Here is a 21,153-nt window from a genome sequence, read left to right as displayed (position 1 = left end):
AAAATAAAAATTGCATCTCTGAAAGCCTGAAACCATTAATGCACATTATAAACACCTTTTGTACCTCAACTGCTTAATGTGAACGGGGCTTTAGTGTAATGAATGATGTGCTCACACCACTGCGGAACAGAATATCAATCAATCGTCTGTCTTCTACAATGTTCATAAATATCGTGGGGCCACCTGTCATAGAATTTAAACCTGAATTTTATGTTCAGAAATGGTTAGAAAAAGGGAGGAGAAGTACAGATGAAAGAAACTGCATGGCTCGGAGACAAATGGCTTATGATTTCACTTATAAGCGTATTTGGAATATTCTGTGATTGGAAACATGTCCCACATTGTAAATGAATTAAATATAAACAACTTATATATTAAACCTCAAATAAACATGTTTATTGATTCTTTGAATTAAATAACGTTATAAGCTGTAACTGGTCAGTGAAATGCCAAACGTTCAAAAATTGGTATGTTTTGCTATTTCTAGCCACACCTCCGACTCCGCCCACTAATCCAAACCTTGGGTTAGTCCCGCCCCCTGAGTCTCCGCCCACAGTTCCCCTACTTTTTTTTCCCCACTTCGACCACTGAAGTTCATACACCTCTGAGAACGACAGACGTGGACAGCGTCTGGCTTAAATGCCACCTGTAGATAATAGATAAGAAACACCAAATCGGCAGTGGGATAGTTCCAGAGAAACAATAAGATGGTGCCTAATGAACCCTTTTAAAACAACTTCCCTCGGAAAGGGCTCGATCCCTGTAGGTCTCGCCCTGCGGGTGACGTCACAAAGTAGCCCCTCCTCTCATGGCCTAGTAGTATTGTGATGACAAGTGGGCGCCAGTAATGAGCCAGCGATAGTGTACGAGCGAGGAATGACTCTTCACCTCTCCGACACCAACTAACGCTGGGATTGAAGAGCGATGAACGGGAATGGAGCTGGGTAAGTGGGAGAGTGAACAGAGGTAGGATGTCTGCTTCAAATTAAGGTTGTTGCGTCCTTAAAACCTCTCTCTGCGGTTCGCCTCTCTGATTGGTCCCTCTGACAGCGGTAACGGTACAACATTACGACTTTTAGTTATACAAACTCGCGTCCCAAACCAGTATTGCACATCTTAGCTGGCTAGGCATAAATATTGAATACATTTTTACAGGGGTGCTTAATACTTCCGGTGGCAGCCTACTCAGATAGAGAACGGTGGTGGTGTAGGGGGTGTTGTCCGGTGGTTAATGATAACAATAAAAAAGAATAATAAAAGGTTTGCCAGCAGCCTCACGTGCTTCCAGTCTCTGGCATCACGGATTCCCCACCCAATCTCCACATTGCTCCCAAGCAGGGAGTCTGGGCGGTTTCACCAACCCGGCTGTGCAATACAGCTGGGTTGGAGAAACCTAAGTGCACATGTCAGTTTGACCGGCCTAAAATGGCCTGCCAAAACTCACATGCGCTCTTAGAAGTGCATATAGCCCCCCCCCCACCGAAAAATAAAACGTTAATGAACTATTGTTTTATTTTTCAGCTGCTGACTCTGAATCAGTGGGAAAGGGCTCCTCCGCCATTGCGGAGGAACCGCTGCTGAATAGTACCAACATGATTAACAATTTTGTCCTCATTTAATATTTTTCATAGTGAATAGAAATACAGGAAGGAACTTTGAAAAGGTATACTACGCAACTATAGGTCAGCTGTACAACTGAGTAGAACGTTCGCAAACCATCTCTCTGATTTACTGAATCAGAGGCATAGCTGCCAAGGTTTCTGATTAGTAATGTGTGACATTTTCCTAATTTCAATGTCATTATGAGTGACATTCAACAACTAAGAGTGACATTTTCTCGCGATCATTATAATGTCACCCACACTTAGTAGTAGCACAGCCCAGCCCAGACACCAGTTGCCGAGCAGGACTGCAGAGAAACAATACATTAAACAGAGAGTCCCTGCCTTAGCCAGTCTATGCCTCCCTGGCTGGCAATCAATCATATTAATGGCATGATCAGATCCTGATCAATTGACAGAGTGTGTCCAGGCTCTCTTCCACATGGGACCCAAGGCCAACTACAGGATGTGAAGGAGCCCTGCGGGGATCTTCTCTCTTTACAGTTCTTCAATTAGGCCCTTATTTTACTGCAGTTTAAACTGACCCGGTTTTTGGCATGTATCTAGAAGCTTAGTTTTGCGGCTGGACATCCACATCTGTTTGATACTATGGTTTGAGCAGGGGGTGGTTTTTTACATTAATTATGCGATGTGGGGTTTTGAGTTTTGGTCTTTCAATCTCTGAAGTTCCTTTGGCTTAGCGTGAGAGCAGGATAGTTCCACGTCATACATATATTGAGAATCTTATATATACCTCCCGTTGTACATCCTGTGGCGTTTGAAAAACAGCACTTGAGTTGAGCTTTTATGCCATCCATCCTAGAAAAGCGAGAAACTGGAACTATCACACTTCAGGACATGGTTCGTTTGCATGACAATCTCAGGCATTGCGGTAATGAGGGAAAAATACCAGAAATGCATTATTCTACAGCAAGATGTGTGACCCTTGGCAGGGCTGTAGAGGGTTGGCGAATGCTAACATCTCTTTTCATATGTACTAAGCTCATTTAACGATTCAGAAAAGCTTCTCCGAATCGATAAATGGATTTAGTAAACTATACCGAATCAGTATTTGAAAGGGTAGTATCTACAGTGCCCCTTACAAATACTGATTCCTTTGGTATGTATTAATGTTTTGTGACTGAAATCTCGTTCCAAGCCATTAATAAAATTACCGACACCTCAAAGGAGGTGGTAACCCATTCACAAACACAAAGGGAATTGGGTGTTAATTTGCGTTCCCAGGGGTCACACTTGTGACCCTTTGCGATCCCTTGCTCAATAGTCCTTTAGATATCCAAAGAACACAAGCATTGGCAAAGCCAAGAGATCTGGCATTGGTTGCCAGCCTTTTGGCAATTGTTGTATTGTTTGCTCATAGTTTTTGCAAAACTTTATTGTTTGGGAAGATGCTGGTCCCTCATCAATCTAAAGAAAAGCATTGGCCAAAGACATTGATTTTTTTTGGTTTCAAAAACACTCACATTACCTTAGTACTCCCTGGCACTGTAGGGAACCACTTTGTGTGTGGAAGAGTTATGGTACACTCAATTGATCCATAGATAATGGATCACGAGAAACTAGCCTAAGTGAATAGACAGTGGGTTCACCAAATTGGTGAGCCTCAACAATTTAGAAAATAAAAATGCTTTTCTAGAGTCCCCTCACTCATCCAGGGTTGCCCCTAGGTGACATGCTTCATCATTGGGGCCATCCCAAGCATCTACTGCTTGGGGCGTGCTACGACTTGCAAGATTTACGTAGGAGCACTTTTTTGTGTGAAACTATGTGTTGTGCAGTGTTGGGGTAGTGGTGTTTGTGTTTGTTAAAATACCTAATTAGTGAGTTAACAATTTATTCCTACTCCTAGCTGGTAAGATAAAAAGGGGTTAATAACAGGAAAAATATAACTGATATGTGGTTATATTGCCTATTATTTTGTCAACATGTTTCGAGGTATCCCCTAACCTCGTCTTCAGGACAGCATGGGATCCAACCCATCCAATCCAATATAACCACATAACAGTTATATTTTTAGTGTTATTAACCCCTTTTTATCTTACCAGCTAGGAGTAGGAATAAATAGTTAACTCACTAGTTAGGTATTTTTAACTAACACAAACACCACTCCCCCCAACACTGCACAACACATAGTTTCACACAAAAAAGTGCTCCTACGTAAATCTCGCAAGTTGTAGCACGCCCCAAGCAGTAGGTTCTTGGGATGGCCTCAATGATGAAGCATGTCACCTAGGGGCAACCCTGGATGAGTGAGGGGACTCTAGAAAAGCATTTTTCTTTTCTAAATTGTTGAGGCTCACCAATTTGGTGAATCCACTCTCTGTTGACTTAGGCTAGTTTCTCATTATCCATTATCTATGGATCAATTGAGTGTACTTTAATGATATAGGAGGACGAACCTATCCTGAACCTCCTTCTCCCTCTTATTCTGACAAAGATGAGTTATGGTATACTGCCCTTGTGAAAGGGCTGTGGCTGAAGTGTGCTGATGCATTGCCCCATTGATGCATGCAGGAGTGGGAGGAAGAAAAATGTGAATGACAAAACCACAGGCAAATGGATAAAGTGTGGCTGCAAACCTCTTTAAATAACTGTCATACACATAACTTTAGTAAAATCAAAAGGTCTTGGCTAACACAGACCTAACAAAGCCAATCGTTATGCCAGTGGCTACCAGTCACTTGAAAAATAGGAAGGAAGGTATAATGGAAGGAGAAAAGGAAGGGAGAAATAAAGGAAGGAAAAGGGAAGGTAGGAAAGAAGAAAGGAAGGAAAGAAAGGAAGTAAAGAAAGACAGACAAGACAAAAAATAAAGAAGGAAAATTGTAAAATCATAAGGTCTTGGCTAATACAGACTTTAAAAAACCAGTTGGTATGCCGTTGGCTGCCAGCCTCCTGCCTTTGAGAAAGAAAGAGTGAAAACAAAAAAGAAGTAACGGAAGGAAGAAAAGAAGGAAAAAAGGAAGAAAGGAAAGCAAAAACAAAGGAAGTAAAGAAAGAGAAGGAAGGAGGTAAGGGAAGGGAAGAAAATGGCATGAAAGAAAAAAGAAGGAAAGAAAGACAAAACGAAAGAAGGCAGGAAAGACAAATGAAAGAAAACAAGAAAGACGGAAAATGACAAAAAGGAAATAAAGAATGAATGAAAAAAAGATTAAAAGAAAAAACAAAGAATGAAGGAAAAAGGATAGTAAGAAGGCAAGAAAAAAGAGAGCAAGAAAGATAAGGAAGGCAAGAAAGGCAAAAAGAAAGAAGTCCAGAAAAGAACAAGCATTGACATAGCCAATAGGTCTCGCCTTTGGGACCTTATAAGTGTTTAACCGTGCAACAGTTAATGTTGTTGCACCAAGGATATTGTGCTGCATAACTAAATACTTATAAGTTCCGAAAGCGAGACCTATTGGCTATGCCAATGCTTGTTTAAGGTAGACCTAAGTCTTTTGTGCACTTTATTAATTGCTTGCCATTGATTGGCTTATTTAAAGCACTCAGTTAGTCAAAGTTCTTAATTAGCAATATTTCCACAGTATATAAAGTAAAAGAAAAATACATAAATGCTTAAAAAGTATTTAAGACCACAGATTAAAATTACATGATATAAAAGAATAATAATATTACTATTAAAGCATGCCACAAATTAAACATTTCATAATAAAGATTCACTAAAAATCCTTAAGAGTGCAGCTTTTATCTTGCTTTACTGTCTATAAGGGATCTCCTACTCTTCAGGGACGACCAGAGGAACGACCCCAGAGAGTAACTAACAAGGGGATCAGCAAGTGTTTGAATAAAATATAAGGCTGTCCAACATTGCGTAAAATTGTATTTGCGCAGAAGTGGGATAATAAATCTTTTCCTATGCACATTATAAAAACTACCAAAAAATATATAGGTAATTATATGTAAATCCGTTTGGGAAGACAACCCATCACAGGGACATAACGTCGGATCTCCAGCAGAGGGAACATTACTGGGATAGCCCAGCCTCACCGGAATATAGTTTAAGCGGAACCTTACTAAAATGAAACAGTGTTGGAGGTTAGACTCTGTGACTAAGTAGGAGTGTACGTCCTGTGTGATGTGAGGGGGCAATTGATAAAACTGCACGGTAGCTTTAGTGCAGTTAACCTTCCTTCGCTCTCTGGCTGCCTATAATAAGAAAGCTTCCTTTAATCTCACCTTGGGTATAGTGCTTAACTCTGTGTGCTCTCAAAACGTTCCTGTAAACCGAGTGACCCGAGTGTGCCCTTTAAATATTGCTAAGCAGGAAATGTCAAAGAGGATGCACTCCTTCCCTTTACTTAGAAAATGCTGGTTTAAATTATTCGAATCAAAAGTGCGTGCGATCAGTAACTGTGAAACGCCTCCAGTCACAGTGAATACTGAAGTAAACTTGAGCAGGAGCATTTTCATTATGCTCCAAACTGTCGCACTGCAGATATGGGGCAGTCCCTCCAGTGTATCATTTCATTGAAGTAATCAATATTTCACACATTATACCAAATTTTTTTATATACTTCTTGCTTCAAGACTTGTGAACTTTACTTTGAATCACTGCGAAGACAGCATGATTGTATCCAAACGCTTTATTCAATAACTTCTCATGCGTTGTGTGCCCATCCAGGCCTCATACAACAACACGCTTCGGTTGAAGCCAATCATTACGTGGAAAAGACATGTGTATTTTTTATCCAATGCATTTCGAGCCTGTGAGGCTCTTCGTCAGGGATCTACACAATAAAAGTAAAGAAAAAACCACTAAGCCAACATATCATGAAACAGCCATTCTATCATAAACAATGTAATTAAGCGCCCAAGTTGTCCACCCTCATCCCAAACTCCACCAAAATTCTAAGCGGGTACACACTCATTTCCCCCACAGTAAAAAATATGAATGAACATAATCCTACACCAAAATTATCAGAACTACAAGTATAACCAAAGTGCATAATATACTCTCAAACCCCTTAATTCCTCCCAGCAATATTTTAAAAGCTTCCCTCCACCCGTATCCTTGAACTATAATGCTCGGTTAACATTACCTAAACCAACCGCCTCATGTTTTCCGTTGTGTTCGTGTCAACCCTTCATAAACGTGCGCGATACTCATTAACCCCTTCGCTGCTGCGGACATTCCGCTGCAGCGCTGGGGGGGGCAGGGGGGCAGCGCGGTGGGCCTGTGCTCATGACGGAGCCGCTCCGTCATGAGCCACAGTTGAGCTGTGCTCATGACGGAACGGTTCCGTCATGACTCCGCCCATTTGCGTTGTCGCCCCGCACAGGCGGGGAAACAGCGCCGCGCAGGCGGAGCGGCCGCCGACAGGATTGTCATGACGGAACCGTTCCGTCATGAGCACACGCCAACCGTGGCTCATGACGGAACGGTTCCGTCATGAGCAGGGAAGGGGTTAAATACCCTCTCGTGAACTAAAAGATTACCAACACCTGTTAAATCAAAATATCACGTGACCTCTATCTCTGTGACTATGCTGTGTTCAAATAGAAACTCTGTGTGGAAAAAACTCAAACTCCCACATTGCCTTTCGCAACGATACCTGCAAACATCAAAACACTCGTGTATTACCCCAATACTGAAATGAAAATAACACTTGCTCACTGGAAATTAAATTCAACATATCACCGCTCTACAATGTAAATGCATCAAAAATAAAAATAATCAGTTTAGTAATGATGAATCGAAAATCCAAGCATGACAGTCTCATAATCCTTTTTTTTTTGTGGTTTCTTTCTTATGTTGAAACATAACTTTAAGTGTCTCGGTTCCAGTTGGTCGCTGTCTCCGGAGTGACGATTTTTACAAGTACTCTGTGCTCCGTAATCCAAGGTTTCATGAACTGGGGTGCATGCCTCATGGAGGCGAAAGTAATTGCTAAGCAGTTTTGATTCGAATAATTTAAACCAGCATTTTCTAAGTAAAGGGAAGGAGTGCATCCTCTTTGACATTTCCTGCTTAGCAATTACTTTCGCCTCCATGAGGCATGCTGGACCCCTACAGCCAATACAAAAGATTTCGCTATATTTGCATGAAGAGCCAAACTTTCATAAATTTTGTGTAAACCTCTATGTTTCTGAAAACGTCTTCCCGAATAGCACAGCGTCACCGGCATAAAGAAGACTTGGCATGGGGACTGAGTTAAAATGAGGCACATCTTTAGTAGATCCAGAGAGAGCAGCCTTCACTCCTTGAGTACAAATTTTAAACAAAAAAGGCACCAGGAGGCAACCTTGCCTAACACCCCTTCGAATCTCAAAGGGCCTTGTACACTCCCCATCCTTTTCATACCGAACTCAAGCTGAGACCTGTGAGTACATCTGACGTATAAAGACTGTATATAACTGTCCACAACTTCGAATGGGTGACAGAATTGAAGGCGTCCGAGATATCCATCAAGGTCATATATTTTTGTCCATTCTTGGCCGGCATATATTTATCGATCACCATTGGTCTATGGTCCCTTCTCCTTTTTGAAACCTTACTGTGTGCGATCAGCGCATTACTCTTGCTTGCCCAATCCTCTAAATGAAGGGGCTAGAGTTCTTTCAGTCTCATCATTTTAGAAAAGTGCAGTTTCAATATTATAATGATACAGCAAAGGTAGTGGTGGTTTCGACAGTTGCACCTCCAATCCTACAAAAAGTCTTAGTTCGTGCTAGTTATTCCTGGACAGATTCTTATTTGTGTAATGTCGGTGCCCCTCAAGATAACAGTAACATCCCACTACCACAGATGTTGGCTCAACGGAGATTCCAATGGAATTCGTTGTCAAGAATTTTTCAAAACTACTTGTACCCCGGCACTCCAATATTTAGTATCATAACAGCTTGTGCTATTAAGGGACTGGGAATCTACTCCCTTAATAGCACATGCTGTTATGATACTAAATTATTGGGGTGCCGGGGTACAAGTAGTTTTGAAAAGTTTCAATATTATATTCAACAAAGCCATGGTTGCTGCATTTTTATTTTATGCTACTAACAACCATAGACAAAGCCAATAGTTCCTGCTAGTTGTAGGTGTAACGTTACTTGTGTTATATATCTTGATACAATGACAGAAGAGGCACAATACCAGTCAGGCGGTACACAATGCTAAGCAGAGATTTTTAGCTTGGGTGTTTTAAGCCACATTCTTAATTACATCAAACACCCCCTTTTGAGAGCCCCCTGCCCTTTTTTCATCCTACTTAAAGCCCTGGAAACAACACCATTTCACAGTCACCTCATGGCATGGCACTGTGCATCATGCATGACTCATGCCTTCTACTTATTCAGATTGCCTATGTGCAGGGGCATAGTGAAACCACCCCCCACCCCACTCCTTGCTTTATGAACTAATGCAAGGGTGAAATTCTTGATGGGCCTCTTCTGTCTGCAACTCTGCAGCCAAAGGCTCAGCTCATAATTAATACGAAAAGGTGGGCGAGTGAGTAAGTGAAGGGATGGGTGGATGGCTGGATGGATCAGTGAAAGGGTGAATGGATGAATGAAAGGGTGAATAGATGGTTAATGAGCGAAAGGATGGATTGATGAGTGAAAGGGTGGATGATCGGTTAGTGAATGGGTGGATCGATGAGAGAAAAGGTAAGTAGATGGATGTATGGGTTGAAGGGTAGATGGATGGGGAAAAGGGTGGATGGATGATTGAAAGAATGGATAGATGAGTGAAAGGGTGGATGATGGGCGAGTGAATGGGTGGATGGATGAGTGAAATGATGGATGAGTGATAGGGCCAATGGATGGATTCATGAGTGGATGAGTAGAAGAATGGGTGGATGGATGGAAGGAAGGAAGGCTAAGCGAAAGGGTCAATGGAGTGAGAAAGGGAAGCTGGATGGATGACTGAAAAGGTGAATGGGTGGAAGGATGGGTGGATGGATGAGTAAGTGAAAGGATGGCTGGATGGGTGAAAGGGTAAATGGCTGGCTGGATGGATGGATGGATGAGTGGATAAATGGCTGGATGGGTGAGTGGAAGAGTGGATGGATGAGTTGGGTGGAAGAGTGGATGGATGAGTGTACGGATGGATAGGGTGAAAGGGTGGATGGAAGGATGAGTGAAAGTGTGGATGTAGGGATGGATGAGTGAAACGATGGATGGAAGGATACATGATGGATAGGTTAGCAAATGGATGAATATGTTTGGATATAGATGGGATTACTTATATACTATTACGCGACCTCCTTTGATGTGTCTGTAAAACGTACCTTTTGTACCAAAGTTTTGTCCTGAATTTTGACCTCCTGTCCTGAATTTTTGTCCTGAATTTGGACCCTTTGCCCTGTATTTTTACCCTCATCGTCCTGAATTTGCACCCATGCCAGTTGGTCACCATACTCATGGGAAACAGTCCAACAATCGTTACACATTCCAATATAACTAGAACCTACACAATTATTAACTAGTGAAGACACCAACGTTTACGAATATCTGAGGTTCTTGTGGGAACTGGAGCAATCGCGGATCGTGAAGCATTTCTCACGGGTTTATTTTCTGAGAGAAACTTCAGTGCACGTGGTAAGCGAGCACTACAAAGCACATTGTCACCCCAGGGCGGGAACATTCATTCTGACGTGCATGTGTACCTATGGCCATATGTCGGGTTGTGTGTGACTTTGAACCTAGTTAATTTGTAATGTTGTTCGCATTTTATATAGCGTTAACCACAAATTATATGGCATCATTGTAAAACCAAGAATAATCTTTTTTTTAAAAAGCGTGGATAAAGTCACTTTTCCTGACTAACACCTTTATCACATATGTTGAAGCCTAAGGAAGTCTCTGTGGGCGTGGATAGCAATAGTGCAGCAGGTGCAGTGGCACCAGGGCTCACTGCACCCAATTAGTGGTTATTTTATACTATCAAACCAGGGCATAGAAGCCCAATTCCTTTTATGGCACTAGGGCCCCTGACATCTTTTCTACGCCCCTGATAATTCTGAAGTTAGCGTGCGCACAGAAGTGGATTATGCAATTGCAGACTGCTGGCAGCGTGTGCCACGCTTAATGTAAATGCGCCTTCTCCCGGGCGTGGGAGCCGCGTGCAGGTTGCACCGGGATCGAAGGGACGTGGAATGCTGACGGGCTGGGATCCACGCGCTGAGGTTACATTACAGCCCCATTAATGAGTAACGGGGAGAGGTGGAGGGCCAAAGGGCTGCGCCAGGTACACCGCACCCTTCTACGGCGACGAGCATGCGGGCCCTGCGCCGCACGGAAAGAGCAGCGCTTCCCTCCCTCCAACTGTGTAATCTTGTGACCACGGAAAGCAAACTCGGAACTCAGGAGCTCCCTCCTGGATTTACACAAATCCGATCCGGTGAGTTGTTGATTTAACCCTGCCGGCTAACGTGTAGCTTATCTACACAATGCTCTCACCAGTTTGTTTGAGACATTTGCTCGGTGTAATAAATACCCATTGTTGCAGTATTTGTTGTTTTATTTAAACAGCTTCTGACGTATTTGGACCCTGCAACTGGGAACAGCGATGTAAGATGTTCCGTGTTTAGTTTAGAAGGGAATATAGCTTTTCGATAATATGGCTCCTACTAAAAATGTAATGCTTTTAAAAATGTTTCTTTATTGCAAAATAATGTTACGCCGTTGGTTACATAGCTGGCTCTGGACATCATTTACAAACTCTTGTAAACGTTTTGAATGGCGTAGGGAAGAGATTTACTCAAGTAATTAGGTAAATTGCTGACTATGGAACAACAAGGCTTGTGTTCTGCTCCCGGCACCTCGCTTGACCTTAGTGTGTGATCCTGGGCATATCACTTCGCTGTTTGGCACCATACCTCGTTCATGTACCAATGTTAGTAGCGCTTAGAACTTCGCTAAATGGCTGTTTCTGTGGTATAAAAGCTTTGTATGAAGTTTGCAATAAAATCTTGGATATTTATTGTGTCTGATGTGCTCGGTAATGAACAGTATCAGGACGTTTGTCGCAGAGTAACCCGTCCGGTGTGAATGGGAAACAAGCACGCGCCCTTCGCGCGGCAGCAGGGGGAGGGGATAGAGGAGGGCGCCTGGGCCTGTTTCCCTTGCGGGAGCGAGCGAGTTAATTGCAAACCTATGGTTTGAAAGCTCGCTCCCGCAAGGGAATTGCCAGACGTGCACGCGTTGCCATAGGAAGCAATGCAACGCGTGCACGTTTTTGCCCGCAAAGCTGTGCCCATGGCTAAAGGTCTTTTTCCTATGCAGCGCATGCGCACTGCATAGACGAGACCTAAAAAAAGAAGGCAAGATAAAAGGAAGGAAAGTAAGAAAGATTGCTTGAAAGAAAGAAAGATGGAAGAAGGGAGCAAAAAAATAAGAAGGCAAGAAATACATAAAGAGGAAGGACAGAAAGAAGTTAAGAAAGAAAGTAGGAAAGAAGGAAAAAGAAAGAAGTTAGGAAAGACAAAAGGAAAGAAAGTTTGAAAGGAAGAAAGCACTCGTCTGCATTATGATCTTTTATTAAAAGAGTAAAGTGAATGGTAACAAAAGTATAAAGCTTTGCGCATGTATGGGTAAAGGGTGGGTGAGGCTATGCAGAAACAGACTATCTTGATTACAGCACACAGCAAGAAGCTGTATGTAGCGCATCCATTGATATGCACCACATGTAGTCCTTCTCCATCTACATGTCACCTGCTGTTTGAGTTAAGCTATAAAATGTTAATTTTGATTTAGCAGTTATGACACTGATGTACACTTTCTTATTTCACCCAGTGCCAGATAATATGTACACCTGCCACAAAAGGCACTGTCATTACAACCAATCTCCATCCAGTGTATTTTAAATAGCGTGATTATTTCAAATGATTTCAATATTAACATTAGTGGTACCTTTATAAACGTTTCAGTGTTTATTGGAAAGCAATATCTATGTATTTAATCGGAAATAATGTTTAGTCAATAGCCTTTTTGAAAGGTTTTAGAGATGTTCTAATAATATTGCACAGTCATTTTGGCACAATACATGTATGCTCGTGTGGATTCAGCCTATGAGTGCATTGTGTGTATGCTGTTTTAGATTATGCAAACGCGCATTGTATATCGAACCTTCAGTTGATTCATTCCATGTAACCCAGCCCTGGTTGCAGCGCCCATCAGTGGTGCCTAGATACTGCTGTATCCACTATATATTGGGCCAGATCTGCCAGGTAAGGATACTAACTGGTTGGAAAGAGTGAGAATAGTGTTATCCTTATTTGCTTACCCTGCCTCGGCTATGAGTTGTACACAACTCACTGGGACTGGAAGTCTGGTGTGACTAAACAACAGTGGGACTGGCACCTTATGTAATAGGTGTGTGAAGTAAACTCTAAGGTGTATAGCAACACTTAGCAGCAGAGGCCCTCATTACGAGTGACCCGGTATTTTGATGAGATAGTTATCACATGGATAAAATCCGACACCTATGTTTTTTGGATTTTAGCAGGTGCTATAATAGTTCACATTCCAGCTTTTTGGATGTGGATTTTGGTGTCTACTGAACCAAAATTGGCATGTCCTGGTAAAAGCTGTGCCTCTCCTCCTTGTCAAAGTCCGGTAGGTTTGACCTGATTAAAAGTAACAAATGGTATGATCTTTACCACACCTGGTAATTACCGGATTCAGTAAACATTGGACCACTTGTAATTGTGATCCATGTGAAACAAGTGTTTTTGAATGGATCGCAATTTAACTGGCCACTCTTAATGATGGGCAGAATGTGTTTATTTTGCGGTAGTCGGCCACATAGGTCCCGATTTACAATGTCGGACGGACCTGAGTCTGTCCGACATCGTTTGGGAACTGGGACCAAACGACCTCCTGTCGTCGGTCCCAACCCAGCAGTTAGTATTGTTTACAATGGGAGCATGCATTCCGACCAAATGCATGCTTTCATTGTAAAGAGCTGAGGTGCACTTCATCCCTGCACCCCATGGCAGGCACCTCAAGGTACCTGCCACCGGGTGCAGGGATTAACAAGGGGGCACTATAGGTGCCCCCTAGGACACCATCTGGCTGCCTTGCACCCATGCTGGGCCTGGTAGGGGCCCCCTAAAGTTAGATTCCCACAGCCTTTCTGTGTCTGAAAGGCCGGCACAGAAAGGCTGTGGGAATCTGCCATCGTAAATCCTTGGGCGGAAAGAGCCGCCTGAGGGATTACTGTAGACTTTCCGAATTGCAGCCGGGCTCTCTGAGCCCGTCGGAGGCCATTCAGAAATCCGTTTCGGATTCCTTTCCGACTGACCCCATAAAAATGGGTCGGTCGGAAAGGAATCTTAACAGCCAATTACGATAACGTAGGAACTGCTCCTACCGGGGTTCGGAGCCATACCTACGGCATCGTAATCGGGCCCATAGTGTCTGGAAGTGAATAGAGCTGGGGGAGGGACTCTATAAGGTACATTTTGCTGTTTGCTGGAATTAGGGCACCACTGGGTGAGGCCCAAGTCTAAGACTTAGTTAAGAATCTTGGAATAGCGGTGTAGATTAACACTCCTTGAACGATGCAGTCCAAAATTTTGGAATATTTTTCCAGCTGCTGTAAAGACCATTCCTAAGAGTAATAAGTCTAATGAACAAAATAATTTTTAGTTGAAGATGTATGGCAACTTCACTACCAGAGAGGGCAAGAATCTCCTTCTATTCTCTTGCAAATAGGTTTGGGTTACCATTAAAACAAGATTAAACGCTTGGAGTTTGGCCCAATATTGGGAGCCATTGAAGCCTGCGTCTAGTTACTGACATCAGGCCTCACCCTGGTCAGTAATATTGCTTTGATGTCCTTTTTGGTAATTTTCCAATTGAGTTTGTTAGTGGTCATTGCATTTGGGGTTGTGACTAACATTTGAGGGTGTTTTGGGGTTTACAATCACTGGCACAAAATGGCTGCTGGATATGTGATGGCTGCGCCTATGACATATGGTAGCAGCCTAATTAGTATATGTGTAGTGACAGAAATCTTAATGCCTGGTTTAGCAACATTTCTGATACAGTATTAGTTTTGAACTTATTTAATTTTGACTTATTTTAATTCAGTGATGTCACTTCTTGTGGTGTGATTTGAGACAAAGGTCACATGGTCCATGTTGTCATCATGGGTCTAAGGCAACTGGATGTTACTTCTGTTACCTCTGACGTATTGGTGACTCAAAGTTGATGGGGAAGTGGTCCCCAGGGGACCCCTTCCCCTTTGTTTATTTTGAAAAAACAGTCCATGGCACCATTGCTTACCCCTAAAAAAAAAAAAAAAGTTACTGAATCTTTACATTTCCGTTTTTTTAAACGCATCCTGTTACCTTTAACGAAAAAGAGCTACGTTAAAAAAAAAAAAAGCAATCACAGACATGGTGGTCTACTGACTCCAGCAGGCCACCATCCCTGTAATGCCAATGAATCATAGTGGATCACAATTTGCTCCCTACGTCATTATTATTATTGAGGTAGGTCGAACTGAGACCCACTACGATTCCATATTATAAAACTGGCCTAATAATAGGTTGGTCGGTTTGCGAACTACCAATGCTTTCAGTAACAGTCGTTGTGCAAACTGCAACCACTTTTACCAGTTGCATTGTATGTACATTTGGCCCCTATGAGCGAATAATAGTCCGGCCGTAAATTTTTTGAAAAGAGTAGGTTTCATTGATAAGAATATGGCAGTCAAGTAATTTATAAGTTATTTAAATGAGTAAAAGGAAGGATTTAAAGACAAACATAATAAGCAAGGACGAGAAGGAGTCCACAACTGTATATCAAAATATAACAGATAATCCTTTAAAAAAAAAAAAACAATAATTTTTATTGCACATTTTAAATATTCACATTATCTTCCCCCGTCCCCACTGCTCAACCCACCCCACATGTTATATGAAATTTACATATCTGGATTAAATATCTCCTTTGGCAACACCTATACAATTAATTGGATGTCGGGGAAAAAAAAATAGATCCCCCATTTCATTCCAAAACATTACATCTCGTAAATTAATACCATCTCTAATGATGCAGCCTATACATCTAACTTGATGTAGCTGTCAAATTGAATCGCCTTTTCATTCTAATACATTACATTAAAAAAAACACCAATATTGATAAAGTGCCAAGTGCTGAGAATACCAAACACCCATTTAGGGGACTAAGGCCTTCTAAATCATTGATTTCCAACTTCCAAGCCCCTCTTCCGTGCCCAATGACCCGTTTTTTTGCATATACATATTTTTCTAGGTTATAGACCGAAAGTAATCAAGCTAACCATTGCTGAAATGTTGGAGGGTTATAGTTCAACCATGCCGAGGTGATACATGATCTTAGGATAACCATGGAGACACAAAGCAAGGCTTTACCATCCTCCATCATCCTCCACCACCTCTCCTTCCAGTATTCCTAATAAAATCAATGACTGGGTTAAAGATCCCTTTGACTTCAGTTTAGATTTAAAGAATCTAACAAGCTCATTTTCCAATGGTGAAAGAGATGTACGATATCTCTACTATATAAGGAACAACGGGGACAGTAGGTACCTTTATTATTTCCCCATTTAGTGATCTTATAAGGTGTATAATATAAGAAAAAGCAAGTCTTATAAAACTGTACCTATAGATTTGCAGACATTAAAACGGATTGAGCTAACAGAAAAGCTCTATTGAAAACCAGTTCCGATATCTCTAGTTTTTCTAGCCATTCCAGAGAGTATTTTCCAAGGTCATCTTTTATTTCAACATTCAATAGATGATATATTAACCTAATTCGGCTTTTTCTCTAACTTATTAGTTTCTCTATCAATTCATTTTTAGATAAACCGGCTGATCCACCCCCCTTGCATATATTGAGCCCTAAAGATCTCGGGTAGGTTGTCATTGTTTGGGAGGGGTGTATAATAATTTAGTCTACCTATTCCCAACAATTTACCGACTGACAACCAAACCTCAAAAGCACCCTTAAGGGTCTTAAATTACACTTTTTGATAATCGCCAAACTCAAGCTGTCTCCACAGACATCCCCAGGCTTCTACTCTAAGTGTTCAAAAATAAGAGTACGATCCTCGGCCTCACTACGAGTCCACTCCTGTAGTAAAGTGGTACAATATTGCAGCGTGGTGGCCCAATAATCTAACTTAAAATGTGGCAGTGCCAATCCACCCTTCTCTATCGGGAGCGAAATAAATTTGAGTGATCTTCTGGGTCTTGGTGAAAGAACATTGATGATATATTTACACAGTTTTTATGGGCATATTCATTGATTAGGAAATTCTAAAGAATGGCTCTAAATAGATATAACATGTTAGGAAAAAAGATCATATTAATTATATTGCTTCTGCCCGCCAATGATAGATGTGAGTTATTTAATCTAGCAAGCTTTTTTTTAATCTTCCCGGTGTGTGGTTCTAAGTTTTCTTTGATAATTTCATCAATACTAGCGGTAATGCTAACCCCCAGAAAAAACACAGTTTTTGCTACTCTGTTATCTACGAATATCATCTTATTATTAATAATGATTTACGTCTTATCCTTATTTAAGGAATATCCAGAGATTTTCCCGAATCTCTAGGCTTCTTCTTCGACTATCTTAAGGGCTTCTTCCGGATTGGGGGTTACAAGAGCGACATCGGCATAAGCCAATGACTTAGCGTGGTATCCCTGTGCTTCAATCGGAAAAATTGCCATATTGCCCTCTAATCACCTTATAAACGGATCTATATAGATCGCAAATAGAAGTGGGGAACATGGACAACCTTGCCGCGTTCCCCTTGAGATCTTAAATTGTTCTATTAGTTCTCCAGATTCAAACACACAGGTGACAGGATTGTAATACAGAGCTTTTACTGCCTGAATTAAACTTAGACCGATGCCCACCCCTTGCATCGTAACCCAGAGGTAGTACCAGGAGACCTTATCAGAAGCTTTCTTCGCATCTAGCAGGATTAATGCCATAGGGTCCCCTGACATTTGTACCACATCAGAAAGAGAAATAGCTCTTCTGATATGATCAGTTGTACTTCTCCCGGGAATAAACCCATGTTGCCAATTGGAGACTATTTTTTAAATTATTTGAGCCAAACTTGTGGCTAGGACTTTTTAATACATTCTCGTGTCTCCATTAATTAAAGTAATCGGCTTATTTGACCCGAGTTCCAATACATGTTTATTTTTGTTAGGAAAAACAACTATTTTGGCTGAAGACCAAGACTCTGGGGGGGATCGCTCTGCCATGTATTTGTGCAAATAGCATTAACATATATTCTCTAAGTTGCCCAGAGATTGATCTATAAAACTTGGTTCAGATAAAATCAGTACCTTCCGCCAAACCTGATGGGAGGCAAGTCAAAAAGAATCTCCTCCCATTGTAGCGGCCCTTCTAACTGTTCTCTCTCTTCTCTAGATAGCCTATTTAGCTGCATTATATTTAAGTATTCATTTATCTGTCTAATATCTCCTTTAGTACTTTCAGAATACAAAGATTGATAATAAGTTCGAAAGGAGGCTCTAATCTCAGTGGGTTCCAATATTATACCATACGATGGATCTTTTATTTCGTGAATTTCATGATATCCGTTTTTAGGTCGAGCATCAGCACGCATGCGCGGTCTGCAAGACATTCTGTAATTACTCTAAGGAGTGTAATCTCGGACATTCTGGCATGCTTCTCGCAATTGGTTAATCGTTTTTTTGTCTCCTTTCTCCTTACTCGTTAGCGCTCCGATTAATAATTTCTGGTTTTTCGTGTGGAGCACCGGCCAATTACAGTCCCCTTACACTAGTAAGTGTTATTTGGGGACTGCTTGTTTATTTATTTAATGCTAGTGTATGACATGAGGCATTTAATGGTCATGAATATCAGTCTTCCAACATCAGAGTTACTTGAGAAAGTCTTACACACAGCTGTTCCTTCTTTCACACACCTTTAAATGTGCAGTAATGCAGTAACATAACATTTCTTTAAACAAAATGTGTAAAGCTAAAAGTGCTGACTACAAGCAGATGCAGTGAATAAAGGTGCAGTAACATAACACTTCTTTAAACAAAATGTGTAAATCTAAAAGTGCTGACTGCAAGCAGATGCAGTGAAGAAAGGACCAATGGTCATAGTGCCTAAGAGTGGTTTCTATCAAAACACGTTGCTCTTTTGACAGCTGCTGTGAAAAGTGCAATTGCTCATTCATTTTATAATCTTTTCATGTGATGCTCGTTTACATTTTAATGATGTTTGGCAAACCAGCTTACTTTGCACAGACAGGCACACGTGCAAACATACAGTTGTCTTCGTGCATGTCATTCACTAGTATTAAGATCTATTGTTTACGGCATTTAGAAGCTGCAAAGGAAAGGTATGAAGGGCTATACAAAATAATTTGTATTATTTGTTGTTTACTCATAGTTTCTTTGCTGAGATTGACTTCACCTATCTCATAAACTGTTCTATTACCAGTAAACATCTTTGGGAAACTGCTTGAAATGAGAGCACACATAATAAATGGAACCACGTGAGTTAGGGCTTCGTTCTTGGCCAATCAGGGCAGGAGAACATTATACAGCTACTATGTCTTTGCCCTGAGTTAGAAAACGAAAGGAAAACTATACTTAAGAGACTATTTAATGACCGTGGAATAAGGACATGTAGACAAGCTTTGATATCATGTCTAGGCTCTGATGATATATCTATGAATTCTGCCTTTGTAAAAATTGTATTGAGAGTTGGACAAAAATTAGAGGAGTATAATTTGAAACCCTTAACTACTGAATTTTAAAATATATTATGTAATGAATTGTATTAAGAACAATTTAGTTTATATAAGACATGGTATTGTTTATATATAATCTTTTATATTTTGATTAGTATTTGCAATTTTTGTAAGATTTTAATTAATCAAACAAATAAAGTAAATTGAAATTGAAACTCTTGGCCAATGCATGTGAAAGCAAGCACACTTACAGAATTAGCCAGCTATTGCGTTACAAGGAGCAGTAACCTCACTCTCCATAGGCCTCAACTCTCTAGGCTTGGCAAGACAGATTAGTCCGCATTCGTACCATGTCTCTGGCTACAGTGTTTTGCTGTGCATGGTTCACAGTGCAAATCCAAGCCCTGCGTATACCTTCTAAACCCCATAATTAAGACAAAGCACCATTCTCTGGGTACTTCACCCTGTGACTTTCAAATCTATATTTCATTGCCAATTCAACATGTGAGCCCCCCCTCCCCAACCCCCCAAAACTGCCCATACCTATTCTTCTAAACCCACCCATCCCACCCCCCACCAAAAATGAGCAATCGGGCCTAGCCTGAATGATGTTCACTTAAGCAACAGACCCTCCGCCCGATTCCCCCCCACCTTGATATTTTCAGCATGATTCAAACATGACTGTATTTACTTTATCGGTATTCCTATGATTTAGCTTTTTCTAGAGTTTTTTTGCCCCCTGGCGTGCTTTTTTCCTACTGTCCAACCTATATAGTGGATCCACCTGTGGATTCTTGTAAGCATTCATGTGCCTGAATTTCTGACACAAAGCTGCGGGTTCCCACATTAAAGAAGGTTTTCAGTCTTGCAGGTTTTTTTACAAATATATCTCAGTGCCCAGTTTCTGAAATGGAGCAAACATTTGCAGCTGGCACCATCTTTGTTCAACTATACCATGTGCAAAGTCAGGTTTAGCAAAAAATGACACCCCCCTTATATTCTTTCTTTGTATTTTGGCGAGCCTGATCTTAAATGAACTGCCTTAATATAAAATTACCAAAGTAGACCAGCATTGCTCAAGGCCTTTCCACATTGCTGAATTGATGCTTTTTCAACATGAAGGGAAAATGATGTGCCTGTTGAATTTCTGTATCCCAGTCCAATCTTGACATAGTGTGAAATGCGCCCTTTAAAAGATTTACTATTAATGCTCTGGTGTTACCCCTCTACACTCCTTCAGGTATCCCCAGGGGTCTCAGGTTATTCTTCAGTTGCCTATTTTCCTGGTCTTCCAATTTCACATGACATAATGGGCCCCTGTGATATATGTTGTATTTTCAAGGCAGCAACTTCTGTCTCCAGGCTCTCTGTCTGTGCTTCAACCATGGTTATCTGATCAACAATATCGGTGCATGTCTTGCTTACTTTTCTAACCCGCACCCTGCAGTTTTCTCGAAGCTTGCCTAGCCCGACGGCTGTCACTTCGGGCTTCCTCCTGCATTGGTTTAATAAAAAAGAGGATCATAGCTAGAGAGGGTTCTGAGGGATTAATGGACTATGCCCTCAATATCCCATCTGCCGTCACAATCTTTTTCAGCAAATTTGTTCTCAGGTTTCTTCCCATTAAGGTAAACAAGCTGTGTAGCAGAGTAATCCCATCTCAGTTTCGCCATATCACTTCCACTCTTTTCTCCTTGTTGGCTGCCCCCTTTCTTATTCTTTTTTTTAGTGAGGATTTCTTTTGTATCTGCTGATGCGTTAGTATCACGGATTCTTCCAGCGAACTACTACAGCTTAAATCTGAAAGGGCAACATCACTTGAGGATAAATCACCTGCATTCGAGGATTCACATTCATCAG

At 41.3% G+C, this 21,153-nt stretch overlaps 1 protein-coding gene and 1 long non-coding RNA gene across 3 annotated transcripts in view; one reads left to right on the top strand and one right to left on the bottom strand.

Annotated features, from left to right (window-relative positions):
* Positions 1 to 617: 617 nt before the first annotated feature.
* Positions 618 to 21,153, top strand: part of LOC146822587 (fibrous sheath-interacting protein 2-like) — a 638,078-nt gene continuing 617,542 nt past the window's right edge. For both annotated transcript variants that reach the window (XR_014962060.1, XR_014962059.1), the window contains exon 1: positions 618 to 944. The gene's annotated coding sequence lies outside the window, so the exon portion shown is untranslated. The remainder of the gene's footprint in view (positions 945 to 21,153) is intronic.
* Positions 6,191 to 6,698, bottom strand: LOC146822588 (uncharacterized). The gene is made up of 2 exons (XR_014961803.1): positions 6,662 to 6,698; positions 6,191 to 6,349 (listed from the first exon to the last, which is right to left on the bottom strand). It is a non-coding gene; the product is annotated as an uncharacterized LOC146822588 (long non-coding RNA).

Source organism: Triturus cristatus, chromosome 5_2 (genome assembly GCF_964204655.1).
Source record: "Triturus cristatus chromosome 5_2, aTriCri1.1, whole genome shotgun sequence".
Classification (NCBI taxonomy): domain Eukaryota; kingdom Metazoa; phylum Chordata; class Amphibia; order Caudata; family Salamandridae; genus Triturus; species Triturus cristatus.
The sequence above is the reverse complement of the archived record's forward strand: the minus strand, read 5'-3'. Positions and strand labels throughout refer to the sequence as shown.